The 20,603-nt window shown below is 42.6% G+C and overlaps 1 protein-coding gene across 7 annotated transcripts in view; it reads left to right on the plus strand.

The window, feature by feature from the left end:
* The first annotated feature begins 11,207 nt into the window (after positions 1–11,207).
* The window catches only part of OBSCN (obscurin, cytoskeletal calmodulin and titin-interacting RhoGEF), a 168,083-nt gene continuing 158,687 nt past the window's right edge, over positions 11,208–20,603 (plus strand). For all 7 annotated transcript variants that reach the window (XM_085050083.1, XM_085050085.1, XM_085050086.1 and 4 more), the window contains exon 1: positions 11,208–11,444. The gene's annotated coding sequence lies outside the window, so the exon portion shown is untranslated. The remainder of the gene's footprint in view (positions 11,445–20,603) is intronic.

The raw sequence follows: 20,603 nt of genomic DNA on the forward strand, positions 1-20,603 counted from the left end.
GGTTTGGGGGCAGAGTTGGCTCATCCCTGTCCCTCTCTGGTCACCATCCTTGCTCCCATTTCTGTTTAAATCTAATTGATTTAAACAATGGACTGAGCTCTGTCCCAGCTGGAGGCACCAGGAGAGCTCCTTGGCTCAGTCCAAGGGATGTTCTGATCCCTCTGGGCTCAGGATTTAAGCTCAGCTTTTCCAGGCTGAGGAAATGGCAAAGGGCAAGGAGAGCTGAGCACAAAATGGGTTTGGTGGTGGTTTGAATCTGTTTGAATTCCTGCAGGGGAGAATCCAGCTTGGCTCAGTGGGATATTCAGAGATACAAAATTTAATAACCCACCATGAATCAGCTCTAATTCTGCAGGAAGTTGGATTTTTGTTTTGTTTAAATACTGTAAAAATTATGCAACAAACAGACCTTAAGCCTATATGTTTATTGTTTTTAAAAAAAATCTATTTTTCCCTGCTCTGGAAGCTGGGTAATGGAATTTATTTTATTTTATTTTGTTTTTTGGTCCATTCTGTGTTTGGGAGCTGCAATTTTGACAAATGCTGCATCCTGGCACAACCCAAAGCAGTGGGATTTGGGGGATTTTGTTCTTGATATCTTTATTTCTTCGGCAGAGTACGTGATCTTAGTTGCAAAACAAAATGTTAAATTCTTTCTGGCCACAGTCTGCTACAGATTCATTGATTTTTTTTTTTTTTCCCCCCCTAAGGGAGTTGGTAAAGTGGAAGAACTTGGAGTTATTGATTATTTAGTGTTTGTAGATTGAAGAGGAGCAGGGAAATGCTTCCCATCAGTCAATACGAGGGCAGTTGAGTGTGGAATACATATTTTAATGATTATTTTAGCATAATTAGGCTGCTGAGGAGCTGAGGGTGGTCCTGCTTGCACTGAAGCCACAGCTTTTAAGAGATTTCTGTCTCAGTCTGGATTTTGATGATGCTTTACCTTGAGTTCAGGAGCTCTTGAAAGACACGATTAGTAGCTCACCTTGAACATTTTGCTATCAGGAAACTCCCGAGGGATGAATCCCCAGCCTTTCTTATGAGGTTTTGAGGAATTAGGATAATTTTCCTTTCTCTCAAAGCTGAGGGATGTGCCTGCTGCAGAAACTGGGGCTGAGCTGGGGTGATTCTGGGAATTTTGCACCTCATTTTCTCCTCTTCTGCTTCGAGGGAAATAGAGCCTTAACCATGCACAGACCTTGATTTATTCCCTGTGCAGTTTATCCATTTTTTTTGGTCTGTAGAACTTGAGATGTCTGATTTTTATTATTATTTTTTTGGGGTAGATAACTGCTTTGTAATTTAAAAAAAATAAAATATTAACGTTGCCAATCAAATGTATCAGTTATTTAGAATGGAAGGTCCTTGTTTTTCTTCATTAGCAATACTGTAACCAAAGGTGCAAAATAATGTGTTTAATTGATGTGTCTGTGCTGTTAGAGATTGAAAATGTATTGGGTTAGGAGCAACTTTTAAACAGAGGAACTGGAGCTATAAATCCTCTCTGCTTGTTGCCAAATGAGCTTTAAAAAGGAAAATATTTGCATATAATGGATTAAAGAAAAGCTGGTTAGAGAGAGACTAAATCAGTAAAAATCATTGCCAGACAAAGATTGCTTTATGTTTTTTTACTGAATAAAACACAAGTGGTTTATGCACAATAATAACTTAATGAGCATAGTTTGTTTTTCTTTTTCCCTGAATTAGGCTATTTCCAAGATATAGATGGGAAAAATAAGCTTCCTTTTATATTTTATGACAGATATGCAAAGAGGAATAGTGTCTATATTTTAATTTACTGTCTGGTGTCTGAAGTGTATCATTTACACGTCTGTTGGTCAAACTCATTTCCTTCAAATCTCCCATTTTTCACTGCTGGTGAGATATTACCGAAGGAGATTTTGATTTGGCCCAACAGAAACATGTCAAATTATAATTTACCTTAAGAAAAGTTCCTTGTTGATTATGCAAGACTTTTAATCATTAATCAATTTAGTGTTTCTCTTATTTAAGTATTTCTGTAAAACAACTGTGGATGTTTGAAAGCTGCAAAAATCTTACTTCTACCTCTTGTGTAACATCCTGAAAATTCCCCTTCACTGATGTACTCTGATACCACAGGGTCTTGGTGCACCTTAACTTGGGAATTTCATCTGCTTTTCCTTTATTTTATTTATTTTATTTTATTTTTATTGTGGAACACCAGGATGCCTTGTCATGTCCACCTGGGTTGAAACTGAGAAGGTTTGTGTGAAAGTGTGAGAGTCTCAGAAATAGGAGAATTCGGTAATAAATCATGGCCAGTGTGATTTTTTTTTTTTTCTGGTGTTTTTTGATGTGTGTGGTTTGATTCCTTTTATTGCAATAATCACCTGTGCTGTATGGATGTCCCTAATAAATCAGCTTGTTTAGATCAACTCCCACTGTTTCTCAGCTGCTGAATTTCAGTTGGGGAATTCTGCCTTGAAAAGTCCTGTTGTGTGTTCATGACAAAAATTAAAATTCTCTGTGGTTTTTTTTGTGACTGGTTTTGTTGCTTTAATTCTGTGGAAGAAGGGGAAGCTTTGGTTGGTGAATGTTGAATTTTGGGGTGAGGGAATCTCTTGGATCACACAGAAAATTCGGATTTGCATCAAATAGTTGAGAATAAAGGACAGACTTTAGTGAGACTGGGGGAATTGGGATGGATTTGGCACTTTTTTTCCAAACTGAAAATAAAGATCTGGTTTTGTTGGCAGAGATCAGAAGCACAAGTCAGGAACTGCACAGGTAACCACAGAATTTGGCTGGTTAGTCCTGTGGAGTTGAGTATGATGTTCCAAACCTCAACAGGTGAAAACTTGCTTTAGAATTTAAAATTTAAAAGGATTTTCTTTCCTGGTAACAGGCAGGAAAAAAAAAATTCTTTTTACAATTTAAAAGAAAAAAAAAATCTATTTTTACAATTTTAATTAAAAAATGAAAAATTTAAATGAAATTTTTAATGTAATTTTCGTTACAATTTTCATTGTAAAAATTTCATTTTTTCATCAGTGGAGAATTTATAAAAACATCCATGGTGCTTTGGATAATTTAAAGATGTAATTTTGAGGCATTTCCATGTTCAGCTGACCTGTACCCATCAAATATCTCAAACCATCCCTCCTGAGCAGGTTTCTGTTGCTGTTTGAACACTAGTTTTATTAAATCAGTTTTGGAGACATTGCCAAGAAACCTCTTTTATCCTCCTTTTCCAGAGAGCAGGGGATTTCCAGAGCAGATCATGAGGCAAACATCTCTCTGCTGATGGCCATCTCTGCTTTTATTTTGCTGCAGCTTGGTTGCTTTGATCCTTTTTCCAAAACACCTGCAATGGAATAGTTGGAACTATTTTAGTACAGCAGTGCTGGCAGTTTGCCAGTGGAGATACTTTGGAAAAACAGTCACAGGGAAATGTGTTCTTCCCAAGTTAGTCTGATAGAATTCAGGATTTTATATTGGTTTTTAAATAATATTAATCAAAAGTATTTTAAATACATGGTTGTATTTAAATACAAATTTGGCTATTTTATTTAATAACAATATTAATATAATTAATAATTTAAATACAAATTATTATTATTAGCCTGACCTTTGTGAAGCCATGAAATTCAGCTGTGCTGCTCTGATTTGAAGAACAGTGCCATATAAAAATGAAAACTGTGTTTCCACAGTACCAACTCCCTCCACTTACTGAGGACACCTTTGATTTGGAGCTGATAAATCATATTGCTTAGGTGTATATTTAATTCAAGAGCATTGGGTTGCAAAATATGCCCAACCTCAGTGAGCAGGGAATTTAGATAAATGGGAAAAAACAAAAAAGTAGTTTCTGCTGTTGCTTGTGGTACAGAATTCCCAGATTTTGTGCCTTAGGTAGATCATGACTGAAGGAGCTGTGGGGACATTCTGAGTTACAGAAGAATTTATGGTGACAAAAAGCTTCAACTTCAGGACTGAAATCTCTTAGAGTGAAAAATGAGATGGATGAAGATGTATCAGAAGTTTTAACAAAACTGAGTGGGTTTAGAGGATTGGCTGAATTGGTGGGGTATTGTTTCACTGTTTCTGGAATCCATAAATCTGATTTTCAACAAACATCTGCCCTGTTGGCATGGAGATGGTCATGGAAAAGATGGGTTTATGTTCTCCTGGTAGATCCCTGGCACAGCAAAGCCTGTAGGGAATTCCAACAAAACTCCACATCCAGAAGAACAAGCAGCTCTTTCAGAGGGATTAAACACAGGAAGGCACAGCTCTTAATGGGGGAAATAAAACCTGTCTGGCTCGTGGCAGGGCTTTTTATCAGGATCCTCCAGTGAGTGGTGTCACAGGGAGGAATAGGGATGGAGGCACGTCTGGAATTCACTCTGGGTGTTTATTCAGCCTTCACAAACCCTTCACAGAGGGAGTTACTCCATTCTTCTTGCAAATCAGGGAATCCTAGATGGGTTTGGGTTGGAAGAGACCTTAAAGATCATCTCATTCCACCCCCTGCCATGGCAGGGACACCTTCCACTGTCTCAGGCTGCTCCAAGGCCTGTCCAGCCTGGCCTTGGACACTGCCAGGGATCCAGGGGCAGCCACAGCTTCTCTGGGCAGCTGTGCCAGGGCCTTCCCCACCCTCCCAGCCAGGATTCCTTCCCATTATCCCATCTAAACCTCCTCCCTTTCAATCTGAAGCCATTCCCCCTTTTTCTACCATTCCAGGTCCTTGTCCAAAGTCCCCTCAGATCCCATTTCCCTGTTTATCCAGAGTGGAGCTCGAGCAGCCCTTGGGAATGATGTTCATGATGTTCTTGATGTTCTTGCCTTGTTTGTGCAGCTGTTTGTGTCCCAGCAGCTCAGGGCTGGTGCAGCTCAGCTGAGAGCACTGCTAAGCTGAGAGAAATATTTCCCCTCTGTTCAGCAGAGCCATCATTTATCATAAGCTAAGTTACATTTTGTTTTAATCAGAATCCCTTCAAAATTCAGGCCAAGAATCCAAGTTAGGTTTTAAAGACAATTCCTGGCAGCAGCTGTGAAGAAAAGTTGCTCTGGGATGTAAAGCTGTGTGAGTGAGAAGTTTCCTGGGTGCTTCATCAGCTTGTGAATGATTGATTTGTGTTCCAGCTGAGGAACACTGAAGGACTGAATGGTGATGGGGAAAGAAATTGCCTTTCTAGGATTATAAATCTATTGTGCAGACTCTTTGTATTTTTCAGGTGTGGAGGTGCATCCTGTTGGGTGATAATCACACTAAAGATCTGTGAGAACCACTGACTATAACCAATAGTTGTATAAATAATGATATAAATATCCATCATTAGGTGAATGGGGCCCTTTCAGAAGAGCGTATTTGAATAAAAACTTGGTGTTTTCTCCTTCCTTCTTTCCAGAAGGATCTTTGCCTGCCTTTCAGAGGGTAAGAAAAAAGCCAAACCAAATTATTTATATGTTCAAATAACGTAAAAAATAATTTAAGGTCGTTTTCAGGCAAATAAAATATTTAAAATCGCTTTATTTAAAAAAAAAAACCTGATTGTTACCCTTTTATAAAAAATTTCCCTTATCTATTGAGTCTTTATAGCCACTTTGCTTAATCCAGAGGTGAGAATGTCACATCTCTGACAGATTCAGTGTTTGACAAAGGTGGTGACAGTGGTGGTTGGATTGTATTTGGATTACTCTCTCAATCAATGTGGTTTGGGATTGGAAGAATTAAGTGTAAACATCATTGTTGGCTTCTCCAGCCTGTCCAGTGAGTCATAAATAGGATGTGCACTCAGTTTGGAAATCCCTGGAAAGCAGAACTCACCTCACCCAATAACAATGTGGCCATGAAATGTTTATTTTTGAGTAAAACACTCATTGCCATCGTGGGGATTGGCAAAAAGGGAAATGGTGAGGATAATGGGTGAGTTGGGTGAACTGGAGGTGCAGAAGAAGTGGGATGAGCTGAGGCACTGGGGAAGGTCTGGGATGAGGCAATGAGACCATTTAATCAAGAAATAATGACATATTCTCCTTCAGTCATAAATAAGAATTATATTCTATAAATAATAATAAAATTATATATGTATAATTTTTTATATATGTTTATAAATATATATAAAAATTTATATATATAAAGTAAAATGTGATAGTTTGAAGAGAATATGATAAATAATCATATTCCCTTCAAACCAGGGAAGAGACCATGAGTATCTGCCTCATCCCAGCTTTAACACTTAAAAACTGACATTATGTGCAGGTAACTTTGTGAAATGGATTAAATTTCTTGTGTAAAAGGCATTTCAAAAGAAAAATCAGCTCCAGATTTCTTTTGGTGTCCTGCTGTCGGCTGAGGGTTTACATGGGGCAGGTTGGAGCAACCTGGGATAGTGGAAAGTGGAAAGAGATTTTTTTTTTTTTTTTGGGGGGGTTCTTTCCAACCCAAACCATTCTGGGATTCTCTGGGTTGGTTGTGGTTTTTTTTTTTTGGTTGGTTGTTTGTTTTTTTTTTGTTTGGTTGGGTTTTGGGTTTAGATTTTTTGAGGGGTTTTCTTGGGTTTTTTGGTTTGTTTTTGTTTTGGGGTTTTATGTTTGGGGTTTTTTTGTGGTGGTGTATTTTGTTTGGTTTGGGGGCGGTTTGGCTGGTTGTTTTTTTGTGGGTTATTTTTTGGTGTTGGTGGTTTTTGTGTTTGCTTGGTTGGATTTTTTTTATTTTTGGGGTTTTTTGGGGGGGGATTGGTTTTTTTTTTTGTTTGTTTGTTTGTTTTTTGGGGGGGTTGTTTGTTTGTGGGTTTTTTTTTGTTGGTGGTTGGTTTTTGGTTTTGTTTTGTTTTGTTTTTTTAACACAACTATGTCTCACATTGCTCAGATCCCAATCCAACTTCCCCTTGAGCTCCACCAGGAATGGGGAGTCCACATCCCCTGTGGGCAAAAAGCCTTTTTTATACAGAGTGTGGTGTTTTTCTATGGCAATTCCTCTGCCCTGGGTGGAAAAGAGGTTGTAAAATGTATATATCTAGCAATCAGATTTTCTTTTTTCCTGTAGGGAATAAATTTGGCACTTTCTTCTGTGGTTGTCCTGTAGGCAATTTTGGATTGTGGTGCAGATCAGGCGCAGAAATTTATTCCCTGTGTAGTTATTGAAAATTTAACATCAAAATGGGAGAATTTGCCCAGCAGAACCTAAAGAACTTTTGCCATCAGAGTTGTATTTTTACTGAAAATCTTGATTTTGGCCGAGTCCCTTGAGGCTTAGAGTTCCAAATTTTCTTTTTTAATCCTTCATGTAATGTTTTTTTTTTTTGGTGTTTTTTTCCTTCAGTCTAGTTCTTCATGCAAGGCAAATGCTGCTCAGGTGCAATTCTTTGGAAGATTTGGGGATTACTGGGAAGCACAAGTAGATTTGGGATCAACAACTCCTCAGCTTTTTGGAAATGGCCAAAAATCCATCATGGGATGTACAAATACCCCAAAAAAATCCTTTGATCTCCCCAAATGAGGCAGCAGCTGGAGAGTTTGGTCTTTGGAAACAGCTGGAGTTGTCCAATGGGAGAGATGGGAATGGTCAGGAAAAATCTGGATTTGGGCATTGGGACAGAAATGTGGAGACAAGTGGAGAACTTTTACTCTTCCAACATCTCCAGTAATCCTGATAAAGTGTTTGGGATATAGAGAGTTAAATCACAGCGGGAATTTTACACCTTAAGAATGATCTTAGCTACATGGAAAAAGGTTTAATGTTAAGAGAAAAGCTTAGAAAAGCATAAAACCAAAGGAATATTTTAAGCTTTTTTTTGGAAGCCTTGGCCAGATGTGTCGCTTCTGCCTTTATGTTGTTTGTTCACAAATTGTTTTTCTTTTTTTCCCTGAAATTCTAAAAAAACCTGCATTTTAAGAAAAATTAATCCAGTTAGGAATTGAAGAAAAATTAACCCAGCACCTCTGTTCTTTTTTAAATCAATGTAATATTTAATTTGCTTTATATATTCATTTTCTGTGCCCTCCATGACTTTATCAATTGACATTGCCAGGTATGTAATGTTTTCTATGTAATGTAAATGTAATATTTTATGGAGGAATATGTTCTCTTATGTTAGAATTGCCTTAGGGAACTGCTAGTGAGGTTTAACTCAGAATTAGATTCTCTTCCCCCTCAAAATTAGATGTGGCAGGAAAAAATATCTCATTTTCTGTGGCTTATATGTGTGTGAAATTTTTATTAGCATTGGTTTTTATTTGATTTTATTTTTCTGACTTAATGATGGATTGGGAGACAAAACATCAGGTTTTTTTTAGTTGTAAAAACAGAGTAAATATACTGAGGAGAAATAAATGATGTCAGCTTTTAAATTCCTGCTCAGTATCAGATGGGAGAAAAAAATCAAATTAAATTCTCCCACAGAGAGAAGCAGGATTTTTTTTTTTCCACAAAAACCTACCTTTTTATGCAAAAAATCTCATACTTAAGAGGAATATTGAAATAAGACCTAATGCCTCAGGCCTTGCTAGTTATAATAATTCAAATAATTTAAATTGATTTCCTGGAGAAACCCCAAATATGGATTGTTTCAGTGCCTGTAAACTATGGTTAATTCCATTTGGCATCCTTTTATTTCCAGCTGAAGAGTTCAGATCAGCAGGTTTGGAGCTCAAAGATGTGGTTTTCAAGGGCAAGGAAAGATTTTTCTGTGTTTTCAAACTGCACAAGTTTTTGTTTAAAGCCCATTTTCCTGATATTTGTTGTGGGGAGAAAACACACTTATGGAAAAGCTGACAGCTGCTGTTTCAAAGAGGAAAGGATTAGTGTTGTGATGGCATTTTATTTGTCTTCATACAAATTCAGGGTTTTTTTAACCCTTTCCCCATTCTCTCTATAAATTGGAACTTTTACCAGCTCATCATTTATAGAATCTCCTTTATTTTAATCCCATGCCAGGTTGAGTTGCTGAGCAGGTTTATAACTCCTTGGTGCTGGGGGTATTGAACTTTTCATTTTTAGTGACTTTTTGGGGTATCTCAGGCAATCCAACTCACGCCAGGAGAATTAGCACAAGTCACAGCATCCAAAAAAATCCTGGAGCAAAGGAGGCTCAGGGGGACCTTGTGGCTCTGCACAACTGCTGACAGGAGGGGACAGCCAGGGGGTCAGGCTGTGCTCCAGGGAACAGGGACAGGAGGAGAGGGAACAGCCTCAGGTTCTGCCAGGGGAGGCTCAGGTTGGATATTAGGGAAAATTTCTTCCCTGGAAGAGTTGCCAAGCCCTGCCTCAGGCTGCCCAGGGCAGTGCTGGGGTCACTTTGCAATTCTAGCAGGTACAGGTGGTCTCTTACAAAAAAAACCAAGGTGGAGATGATAAAGTCTCTGAGCTCTTCCGTGGAGTCACCAAGATGTTAAAGGAGCAAAGCTGCTCATTTAATCCCGTAAGAATCCACCTCATTCCCCTGGCGATTGCACAGTGCAGGGAAATGCAATCAAGGTGATGCCATGGAGGGCTGGGGAGCAGTAAATTTCCTGTGGTTTGCTCCAGATGGGACATGAATTTACTCCGAATTACAGGTTGGGGATAATCCTTAAAGTCTGTTGGTGTCCAGTTTGTGGTGCAGCAGAAATGATCCTGTTTGGAAATCCAATCCTCCTCATCCACAGATGTTCTGAGAGCTGCTCCTAACAGCCTTCCTGGGCCTTTGGGAAGGCTCTGAAAGTCCTGCAGCTAAAACTTTAAACCTCTTGCAGAAGAGAGGGAAGAACGAGCAGAACAGGCAGTGCCTTTTTAAGAGGGTAGGAGTTTTTCACAGAGCTAAACATTGGATAAAGTCCCTCAGCCAGTGCACAGGTAGGTCAGGTGAGATCCTTTTTCTCCTCAGTCCTATCATTTTATTAATAATTTTTCACCATCCCGGGCTGCTCCAAGCTCCATCCAACCTGGACTTGGACAATTCCTGGGGGATGGACTGAGACGGTCTTTAAGATCCTTTCCAACCCAAACCATTCTGGAATTCTATAACTCTCTTCACTCCCTGCTTTCAAAATCCCAGCTGAAAACTCCATTTTGCTGCCCTGAAAAGTGATTTAGCACAACACCTCACTGTGTCTTCCGAGCCTTGGACTGTGCAGCACCTTATCTGCTTTGTTTACTGCCAAAAATAAGCACATCTTGCACTGCTGATATTTGAACAGAGATGAAGTGGTTGTGGCAGAGCCTGCTGGGCTGTTGTAGCTCCTCTACCCTTAGCAGAAATCAGTTTTAAACTTAAAACACCCTGATTACTAGTAAGAGTTGGCGTGCACTCCATTTTCAGGAAATCGCTTAAAAACTCGAAATTTAACTTCTAAATATAGAAATTACAATCCTGAAATGTGGTGGCTTTGCAACCCAGGTGATTTTTGCAAACATTTTGCATTCATGAGGCAAAAAAGTGGGGAAATACATAACCTATATAACCTATACATATATTTATATATATAAGGTTAAGAGGCAAGAGTATATATAAGTATATATACTCTTGCCCCTTAACCTTATATATAACCTTAAAGTATATATATAAAAGTATATATATTATATATATAAGTATATATACACATATATATTATATATAAGTGTATATATATATACTTATATATATCATTATATATATTTATATTATATATATTATATTATATTATATTATATATATATTATATATATATTATATATATAATATATATATAAGATATATATATATATACTTTTATATATAAGGTTAAGACACACTTGGGATTATTAATTTGCTTTTTATTTGCCATTGTAACAGCTCCTGCCTGGGAGGTTATAAATAAACCTACTATTGATCTGATGCCTTTGGGAAAGAATTCCCAGCCAGTGTGCCACGCTGATAAGTCACCAGCCACCCATTCCCGAGTCCCCAGATCCCATTTATCACTTGGGATGGGCCAAAAGGAATGGTTCTGACCCTCCTTGTCCCCACAGCCTGTCCACCCAACCCCACCCTTCTGGTGGGGTTTTTCCCCCTCCTGTTGCTGGGCTGTCCCAGCGACTCCCGAAATCGCTGCCCTTTCGCCTCTGTCCTGCAGGAAATTTAATCTGGGCGGTAAATGACACCCGGAGCTATTTTGGAGCTGGGCTGAGGAGGGAAAGAGAAGCACGTCAGCGATTTGACTGCAGGAGGACAACCCAGAGGAGGGGTGGGGAGGGGGGTGGCACAGCCTAACCCTGGGCAGCAGAGCCACTGCCGGGGGACTTGGGGGGACCTTCTGCCGCACGTCCCTGCCATCGCTGGGGTTTCTGTTTTATTGTCCTGGAGGGGAAAGGGGGGGGGAACCCAAGCCAGCATGGTGTCCCCATGTCCTCTGTTCCCCTCTGCCCTCTTCCCCCTCCTTTCATCTCAGTAGGAATCGGCTCTTTCTTGCCCTGCCCAGAGCTTTGTCCTCCTCAGGCTCAGACAAGACTCCAGGTAAGAGCTAAACCTTCAGCTAAGCAGAGGATTTGGGGATGCTGATGTCCAGCAGGAAGTGCAGAAGGTTGTTGGTAGCTGAGGGAGGGGTGAGGTTGTTTCTGTGCCATGTTTTGCTTTTTAAAGCATATTTGGGGATGGAGCTGAAGGTGCAGGTCAGAAATCCATCCTTCCTTCGCTCTGAACCAAATGTGGATTGTTCTGCCTAATTACTTCCAAGCAAAGGTCAGCCTGAAGAAAAGAAAAACAGGTTTAGAGCTGTTGGCTCAACTTGACACACTTTGTCCCCAAATTTGAGAGAGCACTGGAAAACATATGGAGAGGTGGCAGAAAGGAAAACTTTGAAAAGTTTTATTTCCAGTGCATAATCTCAGCGCAGCTTTTCTCTTCAGGACATTTTTTTCCTCTGAGCTCCTCTGCAGTGTCAATAGAGATTCACTCTGCAACCCCCCAGCCTCCTCCAAATGGCTCTGAGGGGAGATGGGGAGAGATGGAGCTCGACAGCTGAGGCTATTTTGGGCCCTACAGCTCAATGGGGTGGAGTGACTGTAATGACAATGACGTCCACTTGTTAAAATACAAGGGCTTAGGTGGGAGCCGAGGCTGATTGTCACCGAGGGAATTCTTTGTCCATATGGGAGCTGTGATCCTGCAGCTCCCTCGTGCAGGAAATCACATGGGCTGAAACAGGAGGCATTTCTGGGTTTGTGGGATTCTGCCCACAAACCTGCCCACAGCTGCTTTGTGAAAAGCAAAATCCAGTCGGGGGAAATTCACGATGAAACTTCTAGATTTCCATTGCTCCCTTTCTGTCTTCTGGGTGGAACCCCCAGAATTTGTGTCTTTTCTCCCCATTTGTGTCCTTTATTCTCAGCCCTGCAGAACAGCAATGAGCATCACGGTGTGTCTGAGACCTCCCTGGTTCTTTAGCCTTTTGCTGTTGCCAGAGCAGCTCTGGGAGCCTTTAGGCTCAGAAAAACAGAAGGAAAAGGTGCTCCCATGGAGTCTCGAGGGGCTGATCTGTGCAGTTTTAGGCTTCTGGAAATTTCAGGGATGGTTTTGTAGCTCCATTGAGGGTGGAATATGAAATGAAATCCCCATGTTGCTGTCAAACCCAAGGAGGGTGAAGTCCCTTCCCTGCATGGAGCTCCTTGGAGCTGTTGGTGTGTTGATTGATGGAAAGTGTAGTTAAAAGCAGGATGAGGTTTTTAAGATAATTCTGTTTCTGTATCAAAGAGGGAAAGGTAATAACTATTTTAACAACATAAATAATTGCATGGCTTGAATATCTCGTGGTTTTTATGAAGTGTTTGCTGCTAACGTGTGTGGAAGGTATCTGACCCTCTTGCCCAGTAATGTGCATAAACCACATGATTTTTTGTGTTCCCTGTTGGCATTCCCTAAATGGTTTAACCCTTGTTTGCTACCAATCATTGGAAACAACCAGGTTATTGATAAAGGATGAACAGTGGGAGATGAGGTGCTGCAGGTCCTTCCTGAAGCACCTGGTGTGTGTTTAGCTCTACCCTCAAGGTCAGAGCTGTCCTGAGCTTCTCCTTTTCCCCAAGGGCTGCTCACCATGTTTAACACCCAGCCAGCCCCTGACCTGCCATGAACTTTCCCTCCACATCTCCCATGGATTTTGGCTTGGGATGGAGGCAGTGGAGGGGAGGGAATGCAGACAAGCCTTGCTCTGGGTCGAATTAGAAGCTCCTTGCAAGAGGCTTGGTGTGCTGCAGGTTCTCCACGTCCAACATCTCCAGCGGCTGATCCACCACACAGACCTCTCCCATCTGCTCATCCAGTGACCTTTGCACATGCCAAAATCGCTTCTCCCTCACTGAAGTGGAATTCAGAGTAGCCCAAGCTAAGCCCTGAGCCCAGCTCCTCCGCGGCAGATCCTGTTCCTGCACGGTGGAACGGGATCAATCCTGCCTCCCTGGATTAGTGCAGAGCCCCGATTTGGGGCTGTCATGGGCAGTGCTGGTGTGCATTTCAGCCTCAGAGCTCCCTGTCTGCTGTGACAGCTCACAGGCACCCGCCAGAGCCCGGCTGATGTCACCCAGCCGCAGCTGACACCGAGCACTTGTGCTGTTCCAAAGCTGTCCCTTCCCTGGGAGGCTGCTGGAAGCCAGAGGGCAGCTGGGTTACTGCTGGTTTCCCCTCAGCAGAATTTTAAACATCAAAGGAAAGCCAAACTTCCCATTTGACAGCTCATCCACTTCCCCTCCCACCCACAGGTTCCATTTCCTGGTGTTTTTAGATGGAACAATACAAGCAGATAAGTCATGTAAATTACAGTAATACCGGTGCTGCCCTGATTTTTATCTGGAGCTTCTGTTTCAGTGATGTTCTTTGAAAGCTCAGGATTCAGAGACAGGAGGTTCCCTGTAAATCTTGCCTTTCCTGTCAGGAAAAGGAGTGAGAGGCTTAGAAGCTGGCATTGCAGAGGAAGTCCAGGAAATGTGAACTCTAAAAGCAGGAAAAATACCCCAAATTGAATTTTTTTTTTTTTTTTTTACTTGGGCAAAGAAAGGGTAAAAGAGGATTGAGGAAATGAGCAAACAGGTCCATGATGGGCCTTAATGTGGTATTGAGAGAACCTCTGTGCTTCTGATCTGTGTTTGGACCTTGGTGATCCCTTAGGTTTAATTATGTCCCCAAAGGCTCCAGTTTTGCAGTTGTGCTACTCGTGACCACCTTTGTCTGGGGAATATTTTATTCCTGAGATTTATTATGAGATGGATTGCTTGATGATTTTTGCTCTTTGCCCTGAGTCCTGGTGGACAGGATTCTCTTTCTAACCCTTGAATGGAAAGGCTTGGACAGAGAGTAACCTGTTACCCCTGTCCTCTTTCCCACAAAGAGCATCATCACAGGCTGCTGACAATTTGGGGAGCAGTTTGCCATGGAGGGACCTCTGGTTTCTCAGAGGTTGCTGAAGGTTTTCCAGATGCAGATCAGCATTGATAAAGCAATTTGAAACCAACCCATCAGCCAGGCTCAGCACAGTGAATGCCAGGGGTTGGGATGGAGCCAGGCTGGGAGAGCTGGAATGTTCACCTGGGGGAGAGAAGGCTCTGGTGAGACCTCAGAGCTTCTTCCAGTGCCTAAAGCGGCTTCAGGAGAGCTGGAGAGGGACTGGGGACAGGACACAGGGAATGGCTTCAAACTGAGAGAGGGCAGGGAGAGGTGGGATATTGAGAAGGAATTCTTGGCTATGAGGGTGGGGAGGCCCTGGCACAGGGTGCCCAGAGAAGCTGTGGCTGCTCCTGGATCCCTGGCAGTGTCCAAGACCAGGTTGGACAGGGCTTGGAGCAGCCTGGGACAGTGGAAGGTGTCCCTGCCCACTGCAGAGGTGGCACTGGATGATCCTTAAGGTCCCTTTCCACCCAAACCATTCTGGGATTCTGTGGCACAACTGTCAGGTCTCTCCACCTCCTGATGAGTTCCACTTCCGAGTCCTCCAGCAGGAACTGGACAAGTCTGGTTGTTCCCCTGCAGGCACTCATTCCCTCATCCATGGGCAGCAGGTGTTGGGCAGACACTGGAGGCAGTGGGGACAGGAGGGGACAGGAGGGGACAGGAGGCCTGGACTGGCCATGTGGCTGAGCATTGGCTCCTGGGCAGGGATTTATTTGCATTATCCAACAGCTCTGTGCACCTCTGCCTCTTTCCCCCAACACAACCCAGGGAAAATTCGAATGAATAAAGACATAAGCAAAATTATAAGTGCTGCCAGTTTGCCTTCGGCGTGCTCAGAAATATCTCACATGGGAATGTGATCTCTGCTGCAAATGATTAATCACAGAGGGATTACAGGGGAAATATGACACTGGCAAATGTCTGAGATTTATTGGAAAGGGCATTTGCATTGACTAGGTTTATTCATGCTTTGTTGCTGGTCCTGTCCCTTCCAAGGGAGCTGTTCTAGTACTTGCAGAGAGTTACTGGTTTTTTTTTTTTTAAGTTTCAGAGTTCCTGGACTTTTTAAAGTTTGAATGAACATGTAAATAATCTAAATACAGAGTAATGATTGAATAGTTTGACTGACAAGTTACACAGCAGAAATATTAAATCTTGTCCTTTCAGTGTGTTCACAAGTCTGTCCTCTACTTGCTTCTAAATCTATTTATCATCATGATCCAGTGTGATGCATTTTGTCCCATCTGAAATTACAAAATGTAATTTATCATGTGCAGCCTGTCTAACCTGTTAGATGTGTTAGATACTTACACAGCCTCATCCTTGCTGCAGGTTAAGATTTCATACCTCTTACTGGATTTCATGCTCTCAACACCCATAAAACAAGTTTTTCTCCCCTTTTTCAGATGGGGACTAAAGATACAAGAATTGTAGTGACTTTTTCAGAATTATGAAAATAAGGCAGTGGCAGAGCAAGGAATAAACCCTGCTTTTCTTTCCCAGTTTAAAAAAGATCTAAACCACTGATGAGCATGCATTGTTTTCACTGATCTCTGGATTTTCTTCTGGCATCCTGGCCATTCCTAATGGTGTAAAACCCTGTTGAGTGTGAGAGTTTGTGGTGAAAGCTGGGTGAGTGTGGGTAAGAGCACAGGATGTGGGGTTTCACCTGCCCAGGAGGTCTGTGGACACAGCATCTTGCATTGGATGGAGAGAAGTGAGTTGCGAACACCAGACGAGTGTTTGGGAGCAGTGGGAGAGGGAGGCTGGACCTTGAGGCTGGAAAAGAAGCACCTTGGATGGATTTCCTGCACCACTTCAGGAACAAAATCCACAGCTCCCTGGGGCAGCTGTCTTCTTGTGTTTTGACTGTTCCTGACTATCAGAGGTAGCAGGGAGCAGCTGGGGGTGTTGGGGCAGAGTTTAGAGTGGAAGGGCAGGGAGAGGAGGATGCACAGGAGCTTTAGGAGGTGAGGAGCATTCCTGCTCTTCTAAAAGCTAGGCTTTGAGAGCTCCAGCAGAGCAGAGCTCTCCTCTAGCCATGTATCCATGTCCTGGGGCCCTGCTGATGGAAACAGCACCCAGGTGGATTTAGGGAAGCCACTGGCTGCTAAGAGGTCCCTGGCTGGTTCCCAACAGCTCCTCTCCTGCCTCTGTAGCATCTCCATGCTCCAGGCACTTCTCCTCATTATGCAGAGCCCTTGATGGAGGAAAAAAACCTCTATTTTTCTGCTCTTTTGGACACTATGAAGCTGGAAATCAGGCAGAGTGATGCATCCATCAGAGACAATAGGAAGCCAGGAAGGATGAGACAAGGCAGTGTCTTCTGGAGGTGAATCCAAGTGCTTTGATGACACAGTGCAGCCTGAAATTCAAGCTAAAGCCTGGGCAATGTTAGGACTTGAGCTCTGAGTTTGTGTTCTGATTGTTAATTCTTAGTTAATGCAGGAAATGGTTCTGCTGGGCTCTCCAGAGCTGAGCTGAACCTCAGCATCTCCTTCTGAACATCAAAATGGTCCTTCCCCAAATGAGCAGAAGACTCTGATTGCCAATCAATTGACTTCAGTGGAAATTTCCACTGACTTCAGTGTACTTTGGCTCAAGCCCCAGGCTCGTATCTGCCCCTTCTAACCATTCATGCAGCTTCTCTCCTTGCAGCCACACAACTGTTTATGGGAAATGCAATTTAATGCTCAGCTGAGGGCAGAGGTTGGAGGTAGTACGAGGGACTAAAGAAGTTCAAACTAATTCACAGATTTCTAGACCAGTTTTGGGACCAAGAGAAAAATAGATCTGTGTATTCATTGCAACTAATGTTAACAGAACTCACTTAACAGAAAGTCATTTTCTCTTAGTACTGATGACTGCAAGTCAATTATTCTTTACCTTCTTAGCATTTATTAAAAGTGATTTTTCCACATTCCTTTTTTCCCCCTCCCAGATTTAACATTTGAAACCTGTTCCTTTAATTTCTAAAGATCTGTGGTAGAATAATGAAATTTGCTTAATACCGGGAAACAAAAGCAACCGAAATTGAATTAGTTTAGAAAGGATGGATCTCATCTAAAGGGAAAAGTCTTTGATTGTTTCTTGTCATTTCATGTGTTGTTTGGAGTGGGAGACACAGGACAGGCCAGGACATGGTGCATTTTTCCTGTTCAATATAGAAAGATTACATTTGTTTTTGCTTTAGATCTGTGACCCAGATGGAGTTTGAAGGTTGGCTCAGTGATAGCATCTTCAATGGTAATAATGATTACAGAATATCCTGAGCTAGGAGGGCCCCACAAAACCATCAAATCCAACTCCTGGCCTTGCTCAGGACAGCCCCAGGAATCCCATCCTGTGTCTGAGGGCATTGTCCAAAAGTTTCTTGAGCACTCATAACAAATACCCTTTTGTATTTTTGTGTCAGTGTATGGATTTAATGGTAACTCAGGTTTTATAATCCCCAGCAGCATAAATGGAATGAAAATTGTCATCTGTTATTAATTTTTGTGCATCATTTGTCATTTCCCTCAGCAAGTACATTGTCATATAGACACAGTGTACATAACTATTTGCAAGCTCATCTCTGTTTTGATATGAAGAAGTGGGAGGGGAGCCAAGAAATTGGGAAAATAACTGATTTTCCCAAGGTCATGCAGCAGGTCAGTTCAACCCTCACTCGCTGATGCCATCAGTGATTTGCACATTAATATTAATGCACTAACAGGAGCAGAAGGAGGATGGGGAAATGGTGATTTAAGAAATTAAAGCAGGTTTTTGGCCTGCTCCTATTGATTTCTGCTGGAGCGGGGGGAGAGATGGTGTCAGTGCCTGCCATTGGGTGAGACAGTGGGTGGATGTGTGGCCAGTGGGGAAGCCAAACTGCTGTAGGATTAAGAAGGATATTTCTGTCTCAGTGACTGGGTTTTATTTCCTTTCTGAGTCACAGCACCCAGAGCTCTGGTCCTTCTGCTTTGTGCAGCACTTTGAAGGTGAAAAAGCAGGGATGTGCTCACCTGGAGCAGGACCATTCCTCTGGCTCTGACAGGAGCTGCCAGGACAGGGGGGTCTGGCTTTACCAGGCCAAAGAGATCAAACAGCTTGAAGAGAAATGGTGCACTCAAATCTTCTTGGACAACTTGGTCTAGGAGGTGACATCCCTGCACATGGCAGGGGCTGGAATGAGATGGGCTTTAAGGTCCCTTCCAACCCAGACTATCCCAGGATTCTGGGACTTCCAGAGAGGTTTGGAGCTGGGAAGCTTTCCTTGCAGAGAACTATTGATTGGTCTAATCCTGCTCCCAGGGAGAGTCAGCCAGTTCCTGGCGTTCTTGTTCCCAGTTCCTGCTGTTAGTGGGGTTTAACCATTAACCAGGTTTTTAGCTGCGCTATACTTGTCAAAGTAAGTATTACCCAGTCTGTGGAAAAGGCTTCTTGGAGGATTAAAGGTAGACTCACTGCAGCAGGAGGGAAAGGAGATCCAGGAGTCTCTGTAAGGAGCAATGAAGAACAAGGAACATTTGTGTGGTTTTGGGGAGTCCCTGTAGGCTGTGGTTGCTGTTGGATTCCTCCCAGCTCAAAAAGGTGGGTGGAATCTGTAAAGATTGGCACCACCGATTGCTTTGGACTTTCTGGGCACACAATGGCACCAGGATTGCCACGAACTGTAGTTTTGAAGGCAGCTTAAGCCTCGTCCCCTTGGCTGGTCTGTATCACCAAACAGCTGCAGGTCAGTCCACTGCTCTCTCTCAGGGCAGCTGACAATCTGCAGGGGATGGAACATCTTTCCTGTGAGCCTAAAGCTGTGTGGGGCTTTTTTTGGAGAAGGCTGGCACTGTCTGGGTTGCTGGGGACATTCCCTGTGGCAGTTCCTTCATGTGGCTTTGCACTCCTGTGATCATTGTCACAGAATCTCGGAATGGTTTGGGTTGGAAGAGACCTCAAGGATCATCTCATTCCAACCCCAGCCATGGCAGGGACACCTTCCACTGTCCCAGATTGCTCCAAGCCCTGTCCAGCCTGGCCTTGGACACTTCCAGGGATCCAGGGGCAGCCACAGCTTCTCTGGTCACCCTGTGCCAGGACCTCCCCACCCTCACAGGGGAGAAATTTCTTCCTAACACCTCATCTAAACCTGCTTTCAGTTTGTTCTCACTCCCCCTTATCCTGTCACTCCAGACCCTTGTAAATAGTTTCCCTCCACCTTTCCTGCAGGCTCCCTTCAGGTACTGGAAGGTGCAATTAAGTCACCCTGAGCCCTTAAAATTTCCAGGCTTAACAATCCCAAATTTCTCATCCTTTCAAAGGATGTACACCAACAGCATCCCCACTGCAGCCATGTCTGGCCCTGCACCATCTGGCTGAGGCTGTAAATAAACTGTACATATTCACTGACTGCCATCACCATCCCAGGAGCTCTGTCTCAGTGGCTGTGGTGAATAGAAGCTGGGAATAAAGAGGAATATCATCAGTATTATAACAGGAATATCTGGATATCCTGCTAAAGGCCTTACAGGAGAGAGGGGTTTGTTGTAAGGTCTGTGTGAATGTGAATGTGGTTTGGAGAACAAGATTTAGGAATGGGTGATAACCAGAGAGGGCAAGAGGGGAAATGGAGCATGAGGTAGAAGCAGAAATGGAAAAAAAAAAAGAAAAAAAGAAAAATAAGGCATTAAAGAGAAAAAAAAATTAAAAAATAGCCAAGGAAAAAGAGAAAAATTAAAAAGAGCAAGGACAATGACAGAAAAAGAGATGAAGAAGAAATGAGCATAAGACAAGGAGAAATGACTTCTCACTGACAGAGAACAGGTTTAGAGGAAATATTAGGAAGAAATTCTTTATTACAAGTGTGGTGAGGCCATGGCGTGGGTTACCCAGAGAAGTGTCCAAGGCCATGTTGGACAGGGTTTGGAACAACCTGGTTTAGTGGATGGGGTTGGCAGGGGTTGGAATGAGATGATCTTTAAGGTCCCTTCCAACCCAAAACATTCCATGATTCCATGATGGAGGCCATGTCTCGAGGGGCTGACACATCTCTCAGAATTTAGTGCCCATTTATTTCCCTATGGTTACAGAATTCATCACACAGAATTACCGCAGGTTGATTTGATAGTGCCAAAGGTGAAAGGCACCATCATTTTCCTTCCTGTGAGCGACCCAAAGAGTTCCATTTCACCCAGGGACTCCCAAGGGTGAGTTACCTTATCCAGCCATTTATTAACCTTAAATACAAGAAATCTTCAGAAA

The sequence above is a fragment of the Lichenostomus cassidix genome, chromosome 2 (genome assembly GCF_008360975.1).
Source record: "Lichenostomus cassidix isolate B80296 chromosome 2, HeHo_3.0, whole genome shotgun sequence".
NCBI classification, from domain to species: domain Eukaryota; kingdom Metazoa; phylum Chordata; class Aves; order Passeriformes; family Meliphagidae; genus Lichenostomus; species Lichenostomus cassidix.